Source organism: Colias croceus, chromosome 2, assembly GCF_905220415.1.
Source record: "Colias croceus chromosome 2, ilColCroc2.1".
Classification (NCBI taxonomy): Eukaryota; Metazoa; Arthropoda; class Insecta; order Lepidoptera; family Pieridae; genus Colias; species Colias croceus.
The window spans coordinates 5,043,446-5,053,443 of NC_059538.1; positions in this window are offsets into that span (position 1 = coordinate 5,043,446).

Genomic DNA, 9,998 nt, shown 5'->3' on the forward strand with positions numbered 1-9,998 from the left:
TATGTGAATAAACGGATATGTTGTAAAACTGGCAATTGTTGTGCACAATCAAACACGACAATGAAATTACTTAAATTTTTCTCATTCACTAAATTGAGTATTGGCTAATGGAAACTTATAATTGAGTGGGAAGCTCTACAATAGAGCTAAGTTAAAAACTGACAGATAGCTGAGTGTTCAAAACAAAATTGAACTATTTAAGTTATGTTTATGAACCCTTAACTAGTTTTTGGTAGGGACTAACTATTTATTGATGGATATAATATTTAAGTGGAGATGAATCCAAGTTTTATAATAATGCATGTTTTTGCAAAAACAAAAACATAGTAATTGGACTGTTCATATTTTTGTTTTTTTAAATAATATAACTGGGTATAAAAATTATTCTTTATCGGTTTTTGAGGAAAAATCAGTTCAATAGATACATTTAGATTATAGAATAAGCTCTACCTATTTGTACGCATAAATCTTTTCTCAAAAACTACTTATGCCAATTTTTATAAAAAATACTTAAATTGTATTTTTAAAATGTTTTTATACCTTATTCAAGTGAAATAAATATGTGTGTACCTTTAAGTTATAATAACGGCCGCGGCCATATACCTACGATTTATAAGATTCAACACCTATGATTGCAGCTCTTCTAATGCATGATCACAGATAATATACCTATGTAATATAATAATACTATGCTTGATAAAAAAATTGTGATAAGTTAGCGAAGAAACACCTAAACGTTTTATTTTGTTTGATGAAATAAACCACTAAGTTTCCGATACAAAGAAGATTGGCGGTCTGTCCAACAAATATTTTTAGGGATTTCTATCTATTTTCTTCATTTTCACTTTCGAAGGCTATTGACGTTTTCCAATCTTTGAACTTTCTATATAATAATCAATTGTCTTTATTTACACATTTATTATGTTATTATAATAGGTTAATAATCTACTATATAAAAATAAGTAGGGTTTTCCTTCCTGACGCTATAACTCCAGAATGCACGAACCGATTTCCACGGTTTTGCATTCGTTGGAAAGGTCTCGCTCGGGCTCCGTGATGTTTATAGCAAAGAAAAGGTGTCTCTCGTGGCGAAACGGAGTTCGTCCTGTTTATAAATTTCTTATACGACTCTGCGAATTTAAGGAATTTATCAAAATCATTTCATTTTTTTTCATTTTTCAAAATCAATTACTTAAATTGTTAATGATAATAATGTATTGCTATTTCGTTCTTAGTTGCGAAATTTATATTTTAACAGAAATAATAAATTTAATAATGTCAGCGAAATATCTATAGCTAATCTTCATAAATTTTCAATTAAGGTTTTATTTGTAGTTCAAGCTAAATGGCATTTTTATCAAAAAATTCACACTTAGTTTACAAGTCGGAGAGGAGTTCTGCCAAGTTTACTTTTACCCTATACTAGCTTACCGTCCGCGGCTTCACCCGCTTTGTGTAAAACCTAATAAATTATATACTTATTATATACTTGAATCACTCTATCTATTAAAAAAACGCATTGAAATCCGTTGCGTAGTTTTAAAGATTTAAGCATACAAAGGGACATAGGGACATACATAAGGACAGAGAAAGCGACTTGTTTTATACTATATAGTGATTAGCTTTTCTTATCTTGTAGTTTAAATGAAAAAAGAAAAAAGAAAAGAAAAAAATATTTATTGACACATTTACACACTTAACAACTACTTATATTACTAAAAAAAAACATACACTAAGTAGTTACATGGCAATCGGGTCAGACTCAGCCGTGCTGTCGGGCTTGCTCTTTATGCATGTATGTAATATTCTTATTTCAATCTACATACATGTAATGTATTTTACAAAATTTTCTCTCAAGTACCCATTATAATATAGAACTTACAACTTGATCAATATTAACTAAAATAGTAGGTAATTTATTACACGTATAATAGAAGACTTAATTATTATGACACCTAGTTTTAATTAATTAAGCGCAAATCTAATTAATGAATTAGATACTATGAATAGATTACTAAATATATATAATGAAGTATTACTTAAGTAAGAATAATGATGTATTTAGTGAACCGAAGGGAATCACAACACAAGAGCTGAAACTTTATACATTACCTAAAGTAGATAATCACGTCACTTATTCACTCAACTCAGTTAAAATATAATCAAAACACATATGAAAATTTCGTAGTAACTACTTTCGTATTATGTAGGTAAGCTACTGTTTATAAGAAAACTCTATTCCTATATTCTACCTCCTAAATTTAGACTTACAGTTCAACATCAAACAATTAATTCTAAGCAAATATTATCACATCCCGACATTATATCAAAATTAGCAAAATTGTACGTTCATAATGAAGGCATATTGTTAGAAACAGCGAATTTGTTTTTTCGCCGTTATTGAATCAATCAGTTCGAGTTCCAATAAACGGCGGAGATCAAAGAAGGCCAAGTCAATTTCCCCCTTTTATCAACATTTATTTTGCATCTAAAGTTCAACTTGGACTATAAGGAGTAATTGGCAAAGACGGTAGGAATATTGATGAAAATTCGATTGAAAACGTTAATTTATTAACAACGTTACATACAGAAATTGTGGGTTAATATTTGGTAAAAATTATACATATTATTATATGCATATTATTATATGCATACTACAAGGTGAAAATTTTCCCTAAAGATTTCTCTTCGACCGGGAGGGTTTCTTACATTTTGGGAAACAACTCGGCCCTGAATGTATGTCTATTTTCGGCACGGTAAAAGACAAGGGCATACCAATGTATCCATAATAAATGGGATACAAATCAAAAATTTTGAAGTCAACAACGTTGTTGTAAATGCCGTACCTTAATTTATTAATAGATTTTAATAAATATTTTGAAAATTTATTTATAATTGGCCTGTGGTTCTTAACAGCAAAAAAAACATCTAATATTCTAATATATATTATAAAGGCGAAAGTTTGTATGGATGTATGGATGTTTGTTACTCTTTCACGTAAAAACTACTGAACCGATTACAATGAAATTTAGCACACATATAGAGGGTAACTTGGATTAACACATAGGATAGTTTTTATCCCGGAAATCCCACGGGAACGGGAACTATGCGGGTTTTCTTTTGCAAACGCGGGCGAAGCCGCGGGCGGAAATCTAGTTATTAATAAAGCTCAGCATGGAACAAAAATGCACTAAAAATTGGTTTAGAAACAATTTTTTAAATTACTTACGTTCTTTATTTAACGTACCCACACCCCCTTTTTTTTTTTTTTTTTTTTTTGTTAACGGGGAGGAAATCTTCTAAAGATACTCTCTTTTGGGGAAAAAGAGAGCATGTGGGATTCTTACCCACTAAAACCTCCTCGATGGCCAAACCCAAAGCATGGTAGCGGGGACTCCGGGATCTCTCGTAGAACGCACCAGAGCACCCACACCCCCTACGCTTGTTTGAAAACTCGCCCTAGTCGTGATTGCGTGATTGTAAATCGCGTGTGCTAAGTACCTAGTACCTAGGCTATTAATAGGTTGTAGTGACATTTTTATGAATGAGACATGTGAAGAATCACTTCATATGTACATAGTTTACCCTGATTTTCTTTGTTTTTTACACAACATGGTCTACCCTACCTGGTCTGTGAACCTATTTTCTTACTAACCTATCAATTTTTATTCGATGTTCAAGAACTTGTGACAAAAATATAAGTACCGTATTAATACCAAGATTTAAAAAATGAGCCCATGATGGTATTTTAGAATAGAGAGTTCAATAATGCTTCATTTCAACAGTATTATTACATATCAGTTTTACTCAGTAAGTTGGATTTAATGTTCAAAATGATGACATTAAGCTTTACATTAAATACTGCTGTATAAATTACACAAAGTAAATGTTCCCCATTTATCCGAGCCACGCCGGCCGCCAACGCGAACGTTGCAAATAACGTTTAGTGTTAAAATAAAACTACTTTTAATACCTCCATGTTTTAGATTGCTCGGCGTCAGTTATGAGGCGAAATTTTTAGTAACATTTTTTGACATCAATATCCACGTTTATGGAAAATTAAAAATTCTTGAACTCGCTAACGGTAATTCTAAACGTAGGTATATTAAAAACAAACGACAAGACAACGACACCACGCTCTTTCATTTTCCTGAACAACGTTGAAGCTACAAAATACAAGCTTGCTTTGATGGCAAAATTCGTTTTTACGCTTGAATTTATTCTTTGCAAAGAATCATAAAATGTTATTTCTTATTTGATATTTCTTAATAATCATGAATGAGTATTTGATCGTTAGCGATTGAAGTCTTTATGAATGAAGTCAAAACGCCGAGAGAAAAAAAGTCGGCGAAAATTCAATATATATTATAATTAGAGGGATATAAATAGACCAAAAAATCTTGAGCAACTGCTAATGCCTAGTTATAACTAGGTCCTTTAATTAAACATGCCTACTTTACCAATTACGTCGTCCGTTAAATATGGTCAGTGAATGTAATCAAGTTCTAACAGAATATTAGGAAAGACAGCCTTGACAAAATACTTCATGCTTTATAAAATACTTTACGAGGTCTACCTATAACTATGATTTCTTTTACTATAAACTGTTTTGGTATATTTCTGTAATAATTATTGCGGTAAGTACCTACTAACTATATTTTATGAGAAATGTGGATTAAAAGTACTTACCAGACCCTACTTATTGCTCCCGTTTCCATCGTTTTTGTTTTATGTATAAAATCTCTACAGTCCTTACCTATAATAAATATTATACTGGTGCTTATATAAATACTACTCATTACATAATATCAAAGTGTAGTTATATAACATCGGCAAATGAAAAAGAGACAGATTTAATTTTATAGTAACAATTTCCCATTTTGCTCCCAAAATCGTTAATTAAACGTTTATTTACATTGAACAGTCTCATAGTTTTCTTCGCCTACACGCGGGTCTAACGAGCACAATTAATGGGACAGACTAGTCGCTCGGAATACTTTAATTAAGCACCTATAAGCTGCATTGCGTATTGTACCCTTTTAATTAGAAAACAAACGATATTGTTTTTTGAATTCCTCAGTAGCTATAGATAAATAGATTTTCAAGTTATTAGATTTTTGCATCTCAACTATCTCAAATATGATGTACTAGATTTTCGCCCGCGGCTTCGCCCGTGTTTGCAAAGGAAAACCCGCATAGTTCCCGTTCCCGTGGGATTTCCGGGATAAAAACTATCCTATGTGTTAATCCAAGTTACCCTCTATATGTGTGCTAAATTTCATTGTAATCGGTTCAGTAGTTTTTACGTGAAAGAGTAACAAACATCCATACATCCATACAAACTTTCGCATTTATAATATTAGTAAGATCATGGTAGAAGTTAATTGAGGTACATATTTTTATCTAGTTTAACTACGTACTAAAACTTAACTTTTGTAATTAGAAAATATTGAGTAATACCTACGTTGGTGAATCTCGAGTCTCGACTTAAATATTATCCACATTATAATAATTATTCGGGAATCTTAAAAAATATACCTACGATGTTAATGCGTAAAAACAATATATAATTATAAAGTTATTTACATCTTTTACTTGGAGTTTTCCAATGTTGTGAGCTGCTTGCTCTTTCCCTCGTAAATGTTTTCACATTAAATATGTAAATATTTATTTATTCATATACTTGGTTGATTCAACATAATCGCGAGGATACTTTAAATGGGTAATAAATAGGTCATATTGTCAATACATCATTAATTCCTTAGTTTAACCATAACTTCGAATGCATCCCGACCATTAGTTATTAATTAATAGCGGGAATACATTATTCGGCCATAATATCACGATTCGTAGTTACAAATTGAACATGAATGTATTATATAAATTAGTCGTTTTATCTCTTGAAATTTCGTAGTTTAACTAGTATTGTTGTCGATTAGTATATTTTTTAATAATTCATGCATAATTTTTTCTTCTTGTGCATGTACAGTAAAATATACTCAATACAATGCTTACTATGCATTTTGCTATTAGCACGGATCTTGAAAAAATAATTTGCTCGACATTTTACTAGGCGCTATAATCTAGAGTATTGTGATAATCTTTAAACAAATAATAATAGATAATGAGATTTGTATTTATGTATTAAATTATTTATTCATGCAATAAAGTCTAAATAAAATAATTAGTTTTATATCATTCATAACACTAGGTAAGTATCATAATATCAAAAACTGTAATATAATAGGTATAATATCTAAATTACAATGTACATACGCAAACGTGAACATCAAACGATTAAATTAACACGCAAAAATGGAAAATGATATTTTTTCAGCCTGTTTTTGTCATAAAACCATGAACGCTCCGAAAATAATGTTGCAGTGAACAGGGAAGTAGGGAACCAGAGCCTATAAACTTTTTATTGTTTCCGGGTCATGGCTCTTCAAAGATTCAGGATCTAATCAATATTCTATCCGGATTACGAACATCATAATTGTAATTCTGACTTTATGCGTTTTAAATAAGAAGTGAAGAAATAATTGTACCTTGTTTTATATTCGCTTATGATCGTGACATCAGATTATGCCTGTAATTCTAAAAGAAAATACTTACTTATAACCTTGCAGCTTGACCAGAATGCACGCGTGAAAATAAAATGTTTTTAAGATATTTTTGGCATGTAGGTATGTGTCTATTAGGTATTTAACAAAAGCAAATATTGTATTGAATTTTTTGAAATATGAATAAATGGACAATATTAAATATATTGAATAAAATGTGGTTCACTCATCTACTCATAGTATAATCTATAAAGCATTATAATATTATCTGTGCCTACGTTTAAAAAAATGTTGCCACATAAGCGGTTTCTGTTAACCTATTTAATCTGTGCTTTTTTAGAGTAAAATTATATCAAGTTTATTCGTGTTCTAATGTAAAAACGAAAGAAAAACTCTTGATATTTCAGCAATCAGTGATTATATTTAGAAATTAAGAAAAATATGCTGAGAAAATTTTAATTATGAAATTTCTGGAATAATATTAGTTTTGTGGAATTGTTCTGTGAAACAGAGTCGACATAACTACGATAAATAATTAAGACAAAGGTAATTCACACATAATATCATCTAATAAAGAGTACCTATCTCACCATACATATCAAAGGGATATAATTTAAATGAGACATAATTAGGGTCATTGCGCCTGTTCGCGTCCACCTGCCTATTCGCGTCCATTTTGCGGATATCTTTTAGAAAATTCACGAAAATAAGTATACTTTATGTAAAATTGTTATAAGAAAAATTTCCGATAATACCTCAATGTATAAGAGACATGCACATTATTCAAAATATGCCTGCGCACCGCCTATCCTATTTAAAAAAAATATTTAATTTTGGCTATTAAACGAGAGAGCTAAAACGCGCGGGATTTAAAAAAAAAAATAGTGCGCAGCGTCGCGTTTGACGGTAAGTATCTTATTGTTAAATGTGAATTTTTGAATATGTAACTGTTTCTTTACTTTGCTAACAAAACATGGAATAGTATGGATTATAAATCAGCTTATTTCTTTTACAATTAATAGCTAAAATAAGGTGGACGCGAATTACTACACCGAATTTGTACAACTTCCATTTTGCGTCCACGGTGGGCGCAAACGTGGCGCAAACTATACCTATAGTGCATAACAATAGAACATATTGCGTCCACATTGTTTTTCATTACGTAGCAATGAATTGTTTGTTAAAATATGTAATTGTAAATTTTTGACTAAGACCACAAGTTGATAATTTAAATTTTCATTCAAATTAGCTAATTTTTATGCTATTTTTCATTATTTTTAAAATGGGTATTCTAAGAATGAGACTAGTATCTTTGAGAATGAGAGTCATTAATAAGTCTGTTCAATGGTTAAGACCTACCTACCCTATTTTTTAGTTTCTAATGAATTAAATTTCTTTTTTGTTTATAATATTATTTTCTTAACTTAAGAAAATAATATTATAAACAAAAAATAAATTTAATTCCCTATTTTTTAGTTTCTAATTCTTAACTTAAGAAAATAATATTATAAACAAAAAAGAAATTTAATTCATTAGAAACTAAAAAATAGGGAATTAAATTTATTTTTTGTTTATAATATTATTTTCTTAAGTTAAGAAAATAATATTATAAACAAAAAAGAAATTTAATTCATTAGAAACTAAAAAATAGGGTAGGTAGGTAATCTTAATAGAACTGATTATTATTTATTTACATAACGTAACGTTGTTTTTTGTTAATTTTTAGTTCTATTAATGATGAGAAGATAAATATGAATAAGTTTTTCCAGTTTCCTTACAGTGAATTATATTAATAATAATGTTGATTTTAGGGTTCCGAACCTCAAAAGGAAAAAACCAGAATCCTTGTAGGATCACTTTGATATCCGTCCGTCTGTATGTCCGTCGGCCGGTCTGTCTTTCTGTCAAGACGCTTTTTCTCAGTAACGCGTTCAGGTATAAAGCTGAAATTTATATTGAATACTCAAATCTACGGTCCCTTGAAGCAGTGAAAAAATCAAACTTATAAGCCAAAGAATTCAAAAGATACAGCCGTTTATGCTGCAAATTTTCGCAAATTTCGACATTCGCAAGGGAATCAAAACCTACAGGGTACTTTACGTGAACACAGACACTTGAAGTTTGGTACGAAGCAACGTCTTATAGCACGAATAAGGGAGATATTGAAAAAAATAATCATTTACAGTTAAAACATATGAAAAAAAAACAGGTTAATACGGGTCCCTCGTTGTGCGAGTTCCACTCCAATTTGGCCGATTTTTATTAAATAACTATATTCGTAAAGACGTAAATAAATAATTTATTAAAATCTAATTTTTATTTGCATTAATCTGATAAAATATCACCCAATACACTCTTAATTCTTTTTCTAAGCTGGTGGACGCGAACTGGTCCACGGGTGGACGCAAACTGGAATTTTTGGACGCGAACTGGGTAAAACGCCTAATTCTGCTATTTATCTAGATAAATAAAAACCACATGATATTTCCAACACAATTGAAAGTAATTCTTATAATAGACTATGTAATGAACACGTTACATAAATTTTGCGTTGAAATTTGTTCTGGAACATTTTTATTTTCTCCTTCAAACTTTCCAACTGCACTAAGTGGACGCAAACTGGCGCAATGACCCTAATTCTTGAACTTTGCAGTGGTCAATTTAGGAAATAACCGTCGTAAATGGGATATCGGTTAAAGTGCGAATTTATAACAATATTCAATTTTAACGTCATTACTTTTAAGTAATTTGTTATTACATTTAATTAAGTTTAGGGCCGATTTTTCAATGCTTGGATAAAACTTATCCGTCCAATAAAGTATTACACGATAATATTAAAATGTCACGTAAACTGTAAAATACGGGCAATTAGAATACGTTTTTAAAATAGTAGTTTTATACATTATTCGACGAATAAGTTTTATCCAAGCATTGAAAAATCGGCCCTTAATAAAATCTTCTTGAAATGTCATTTCTAAAGTAGACAAAAGAAAACCTACTTAGTTATTGTTTCTTTTTTTAAACAAATCCATCCATACAATACAATTTTCGATAGCTCAAAATAATAGGTAGGTTCCTACATATTATAATCATGAGTACTGTATTTGATTATGAAATGGGCTGTTCTTTTATTTAAGGCAGTATAAATCGTCGTGTCGAAAATTCTTAAATAATGGAAACGAGAAAGAGTTTCGTAATAGGTGCAATTAAATTCTTTAAGGTGTTTGAAAGAACAGCGTAATTCAGGCTACAGACTACAGGCATGACTAAATATTTTATTAAATAAAATTTTCTCAATCATATTATATACATAGTACCTATAATGAATAAATACACATGAATGCTAATCAGTAATTGCATACTTGTCCCTAAAGAAAATAGATCAGTGAAACTGCAGATGTAGGTACGCAGCATCTGTAATTGTAACTGAAGGAA